This window comes from Danio aesculapii, chromosome 11, assembly GCF_903798145.1.
Source record: "Danio aesculapii chromosome 11, fDanAes4.1, whole genome shotgun sequence".
NCBI classification, from domain to species: domain Eukaryota; kingdom Metazoa; phylum Chordata; class Actinopteri; order Cypriniformes; family Danionidae; genus Danio; species Danio aesculapii.
The window spans coordinates 6,693,780-6,700,167 of record NC_079445.1 but is presented as its reverse complement, the minus strand read 5'-3'; the positions used below and the strand labels follow the sequence as shown (position 1 = coordinate 6,700,167).

Below are 6,388 nucleotides of genomic sequence, written 5' to 3'. Positions count from 1 at the left end.
AAATTATGAAAGTTTTCTGAAATCATAATCAGTATTGACGAGTCAGTTTAAAGGGACTGATGTTGTGCTCCTTTATTTAAAAAAATTGTAGTATTTTTAAAATACAAAAATACTTTTTTACATTTTATTTTGATACATTTTGTGTCTGCAGTTTATTTTGAAACACTTAAACCTTAGGAATTTGGTATTTTATTTTAAAATACATTTCAATGTATTTTTACCCAACCCTGTATAATAATCTACTCATGAATGGCTTAAAATTCCAATATAGACTACAACTGCACGTCCAGCTGATGTTGACCTCCAGCTGATGAGATCTGCAGTCAAATGTTCCACCACTGTATATATACAGAGATGTTTAAAACATGAATATTTAAGGATGTGATACTTAAATGATCATTTTAAATCAACACAATCATTCGTATGATGGGATTGTCTAGGTATGAATGTTTCATAAAATCACATGTGAACCTTGTCACAAGTTGATTTGTGCACAATCTAGAAGAAGTCTGTGCTAGGCTACAGTTGAAACCGTGAGAAAAGATTAAAAAAAAAAACATACTGATTACGAAATTACTGATTTAAGGAATGATGGTAAGGTTTACAAAATATTTTTAAAATTAATTTAAAATGAAATATTTTGATCATAAGTTGGAAATTTGTGGGTATACAGTTTGTTAAACCGAGGGTACAGTTTTAGAGTTCATGAGTATGGTTAACTGAAGGATCAAATGCAACATAAAATTCTGTGTGAGATGTATATCTTCACTGAATACAATGGTAGAATTCTCTATTACAACATCTTGTTATGTTGGCAACTCGATAGATTTAAAGACTATAAAACTATGCCATGCCAAAGGGGGCACCTGGATTTGAACCAGGGACCTCTTGATCTGCAGTCAAATGCTCTACCACTGAGCTATACCCCCATGTGGTGCTCAGATCAGTGCGTCCAGGTTAAGTCCACATGAAATCAAAAACTACTATGTTTATTTTGTAGCTCACATTGTTATTCTTTAGATGAAGAATTAATCTGTGGAAATGAATCCACAAAAAAAAAATAGTTTTGGTAATCTTGATAAATCTTTTGCTTCCGTGTTTGGAGCAGCAGCCCTTTTCTGTTGATGTCAATTTGACGGCTTAGGCCACAATATTTTTAACCACGCCCCTTTTACCGTTAGTTTGCTAAAAGGGAATGATGCGCAAAAAGAAAACCCCGCCCCTAACTCAATATTCTGTTTTAGATAAAAATACACCAAAATACTGAAACAGATCACACTATTGCGTCTTTCTTATGTCTATTCTTTATTTTTTATTTCTTATACTTGTGTCGTATGTTTCTTTTACACTTGTTTACGTAAAGCACTATGAATTACCATTGTGTATGAAATGTGCTATATAAATAAATGTGTCTTGCCTTGCCTTGCCTTGAAATAAAAGTCTTAGCAAGACTTCATGTTCACCCAGACATTAATAGTTCTACTGTAGTTTCACTGTGAATATTCAGTTTTGGTTATACCAAAGAAAGCATCCAATTAAAGGGGTCCCAAAATAAGCATCCATATTTGCTTAGCCACTGAAAAATAATGAAACATAACTGTAAAAAGGAGATTAAAGTTCAGTGGAAGTTACTGGAAAACCACATGAGAAGAAGACCTGAGGTTTACAAAGGGGGCACCTGGATTTATACATAAGATCATAATCTGCGGTCATATGCTTTACTGCTGAGATATACCTTCTTTATCTGAAAATGGAACCTGTATGGAATTTAGTGCAGGTTGTCAATTGCTCACATGCATGTTTTGACCATTATTCTCCTGGGATTTATATGAGGGTCATACTGAAGAATGTTGGGGAAAAGCAGCCACTGACATCCATAGCAGGAACAAAATACACTACAGGAGTCAATGGCTGATTTTCCCCAATATTCTTTAGTTTATACTCAACAGAAGATATTCAACAGAAGAAAAAAATCTTAAAGGTTTGGAACTACTTCAGTGTAACATTTTAATCTTTGAAATTTCCTTTATCTGGAGGTTTTTAAATATATATCCAATCCTTATGTTCAGCTCTATGGTATGTATTAAACAGTGTCTTCTTTCAGTAAAACTCTAGCATGCCGAGTTGCGACCTTCTGACTTCTTGGAAACAAATCACAGTACATCAGTAGAACATAAAAACCTGAAATGTCAAAGGGGGCACCCGGATTTGAACCAGGGACCTCTTGATCTGCAGTCAAATGCTCTACCACTGAGCTACACCCCCACACAGTGACGAAGCCATGAATAGGTACTGTCCACTGCACCATGTACATAGTGTTAGTCATATAATACAAAAACATCCAAATAAACTGAACTGTCTAAGCTAACTGAGTGTATTAAAGATGTTAAAGACTGGATGACCTACAATTTTCTTTTCTAAAACTCAGACAAAACAGAATTATTACTTATTGGGCCTAAATCCTGTACACAGCAGATCTCACAACTCGACCTGCAATTAGAGGGATACAAAGATAGCATTAGCTCTACTATAAAAGATCTGGGTGTTATATTAGACAGCAATTTAACTTTTGAAAATCATATATCCCATGTCACAAAAACTGCTTTCTTTCATCTGAGAATTATCACCAAAGTATGCTATCCATCTCAAATGCAGAAAAACTAGTTCATGCTTTTATGACTTCTAGGCTGGATTACTGTAATGCTCTGTTTGCTGGTTGCCCAGCATCCTCTAATAACAAACTTCAGCTAGTACAAAATGCAGCTGCCAGAGTTCTTACCAGGTCTAGAAAATATGATCATATCACCCCAATTTTACCCTTCTTACACTGGCTGCCTGTTTAATTATATAATTATGCCTTCGTATTAATTATAAAATATTACTTCTTACCAACCTATAAAGCTTTAAATAATCTAGCTTCAGTTTATCTAACCAATCTTCTGTCTCGCTACAATCCAACCCGCTCTTTAAGCTCTCAAAACTCAGGGCTTCTGGTAGTACCTAGAATAGCAAAGTCGAGTAAAGGAGGTCGAGCCTTCTCATTTATGGCTCATAAATTCTGGAATAGCCTTCCTGACAATGTCCGAGGCTCAGACACACTCTCACAGTTCAAAATTAGATTAAAGACCTATCTTTTTAGTAAAGCATACACACAATGAATCACATAACGGTATAATACACGAATGTGCTCCACGCAGGTTTTTGCATCTCATTTATATACACTATGAACAGCAGCTATGCTAATTATTTTCTTTATTCTTTATTTCCACCTGGGGATACTCATCCCGAGGACCCCAGAGATTATGGAACGCCACTGATGCGGTCCAAGACATGTGAAGAGATGATCCCAAGGTTTCCATAATCCTGGACTAGGTCGTATCCTGAGCAGCTGCTGTGGTGGTCATGGAGGAGTGGAGAGCATGAGACTGATTCCTGTGAGACTCCAGAGACAGACGAGTCTTCGCTGACGTCCAATGTGCTCCAACCTCCAGCGACTAGACTGCAGCTGTACTCTAGACGTTTGGCCATAGGAGAATTGTATGTGCCCAACTGAGTCTGGTTTCTCTCAAGGTTTTTTTATTCTTCACTTTCGCCAATTGGTGCCGTTTTTTATCTCGCCACTGTCGCCACTGGCTTGCATGGTTCGGGACTTATGGAGCTGAGTATCGATGGATTTGCTCTTCAGTGTTTGGATTCTCAGCAGTAAATATTAAACCACAATGAACTGAACTGAACTGAACTAAACTGAACTTCAACACTGAAAACTGAACTGACACTGTTCCACTTCACTATAATCTTCTATGTGAAGCTGCTTTGACACAATCTGAGCGCTATAGAAATAAAGAGGAATTGAATTGAATTAAGTGGCCCCGAAGAGAAAACCATATTTGCTCAACCACTAAGATCCCAGGTACAGGCACAGCAGGCATTCATCCGGCACTGGCATACAGCATGTGGGCCAAACATGGCCCTGGTTTGGCAGAGGTGGCACCGTCTTTAAGACGGCACACAATGCTTGGGCCAGATATCAAATGTAGTATTTGGCCCAGATGTTAACAATTGATATGTGGGCCACTTAAGTTTGGCCTATCTTGACCCACATTTAAAATACATTTTTATTATTTTCAAATAAAGAAAAAAAGTTCTACCAATCAGGTCGCTTTGAGAAAAAGCACACCCATAGCATGCCATGCTTGACTTGGTCCAGTCATGTACCGTAATTCACTGCAGCATGTGGGTCAAGCAAAAGCTAATTTTGTGGGCCAGAGCTGGGCCAGAGATATTTTGCTATGTGGGATATAAACATAATAGTAAAAAATATGTTCATTATACATCAATGGGAATTGTTGGAACCCATCACTGTCTATTGGAACCAGAAGTGCATCTACAATAATCAAAATGACTCAGTGATTTGTGGGTTTGTGGGTTTGTTAAACCGAGGGTACAGTTTTAGAGTTCATGAGTATGGTTAACTGAAGGATCAAATGCAACATTAAATTCTGTGTGTGATGTATATCTTCACTGAATACATCTGTAGATTTCTCTATTACAACATCTTGTTATGTCGGCAACTCGATAGATTTAAAGACTATAAAACTATCCCATGTTAAAGGGGGCACCCGGATTTGAACCGGGGACCTCTTGATCTGCAGTCAAATGCTCTACCACTGAGCTATACCCCCATGTTCATGACGTAGCTCATTGTTGTTCTTTAGATGAAGAATCAATCTGTGGAACTGAATCCACTGAAAAAAAAAATTTGTTTAGGTAATCTTGTTAAATCTTTTGCTTCCGTGTTTGGAGCAGCAGCCCTTTTCTGTTGATGTCAATTTGTCGGCTTCAGCCACAATATTTTTAACCACGTCCCCTCATGACACATCAGTTCAGGCCCAGTTATGGGTTATTAACTTGGCTGTGACTCGAAACTGACTAAAACTAGATCATTTAATACATGTTCATTTTCATATCCACCAACGAATTAATGGATACATAAAATTCTATATATAAACAAAATTATATAAATAAACAAAATAAAATTTAAACAAATGACTACACTTGAATTATTGAGTACATTCAACAGATTTATAAGGAACCAGCATCTTTCGAGAGACATTAAACCGAGGTCCTGACTCTCTGTGGTCATTAAAAATCCCATGGCACTTCTCTAACCCCAGTGTCCTGGCCAATTTCCCTCCATCTGCCCTTACCCATCATGGCCTCCCAATAATCCCCATTCACCGAATTGGCTGGATCACTGTCCCTCCACTCCCCTATAGCTGGTGTGTGGTGAGCACAACGGCACCTGTGGCTGCCGTCACATCATTCAGGTGGATGCCCCCCTTCATGATTGTAAATCGCGTTGGGTGAATGGCCATACACAATAAATATGCTATATAAATACACAGTACAATACATGACGTTACATCCATCTCAATTTTGAATCAATGTCTATGGAGTCCTATAAAATGAGATATTTGTGCAAATGTGGATTATTGGTTTTGCGATTGATTAGCCAGTAAACATTTGAATTACTTTTACTATTACTATTGATTATTCAGTAACATTTTAATTTAAATATATTTTTCCTAATAGAAAGATGACCACACTCTTGTAATAATGACCTTATCTTGCAAAAATGAATCAATAATGTCAATATTCACTGAGAAACTCTAAAAATATCATATTTTTAAGGGATGTACCTGTTTATGCTGTGCACTGTGTATATGTACAGTATGTGTTATAACTGTCAGTAACTGTCAGTAACGAAATATATATTATGATAAATATATATTTATATATTGTATGACCTTATAATCTGGTCCCTCATAATAATAATTCATAAAATAATCCGCAATGAACCACCATTTCTAGTCACTAATATAATGACTTGACAATAAATACATTTTAGGTCAGAGTTCAGAATATAAGGAACAGAGAGGAGCCCGTCCACCAATCACAGTGCATGGTCCAGAGCTGCTGAGGCATCTGTTCCAGTAATTATCCCAATGGGACACCAGGAATGACCCCAGGCCAAAGTTTAAAGGAGATCTCCTGTCTGAGCAAAATCCTGAATGTTCTCCAGAGGGTGGCAGCATCTCTCTCAAACACTGAAATGACCTGTGGAGAGATGACAGAGTGTATAGGGACCTTGCATGTGAAGGGGCCTGGGTTGGCTGCCCTCGAAGGTCCAGAAATATTACAATGCGAAAAATCTTTTTCTTACTGAAATGTTTTTATCTTGTTTCTAGTCAAAATATCTAAACATCCTTAAATCAACATGTTATAGACAAGCGAAAAATATTGACTTGTTTTCAGAATTAATGATACAAATAATAATGAGATTAATCAACAAAAAACCCCAAACTATGGTCTAAAAAAAGTACACCCA

General features: G+C 37.1%; 3 non-coding genes across 3 annotated transcripts; all 3 read right to left on the bottom strand.

Moving 5' to 3' along the window:
- Positions 1-857: 857 nt before the first annotated feature.
- Positions 858-929, bottom strand: trnac-gca (transfer RNA cysteine (anticodon GCA)). Its single transcript has one exon. It is a non-coding gene; the product is annotated as a tRNA-Cys (tRNA).
- A 1,264-nt stretch (positions 930-2,193) lies between these two features.
- On the bottom strand, positions 2,194-2,265 carry trnac-gca (transfer RNA cysteine (anticodon GCA)). Its single transcript has one exon. It is a non-coding gene; the product is annotated as a tRNA-Cys (tRNA).
- A 2,345-nt stretch (positions 2,266-4,610) lies between these two features.
- trnac-gca (transfer RNA cysteine (anticodon GCA)) lies at positions 4,611-4,682 on the bottom strand. Its single transcript has one exon. It is a non-coding gene; the product is annotated as a tRNA-Cys (tRNA).
- Between the last annotated feature and the right edge of the window lie 1,706 nt (positions 4,683-6,388).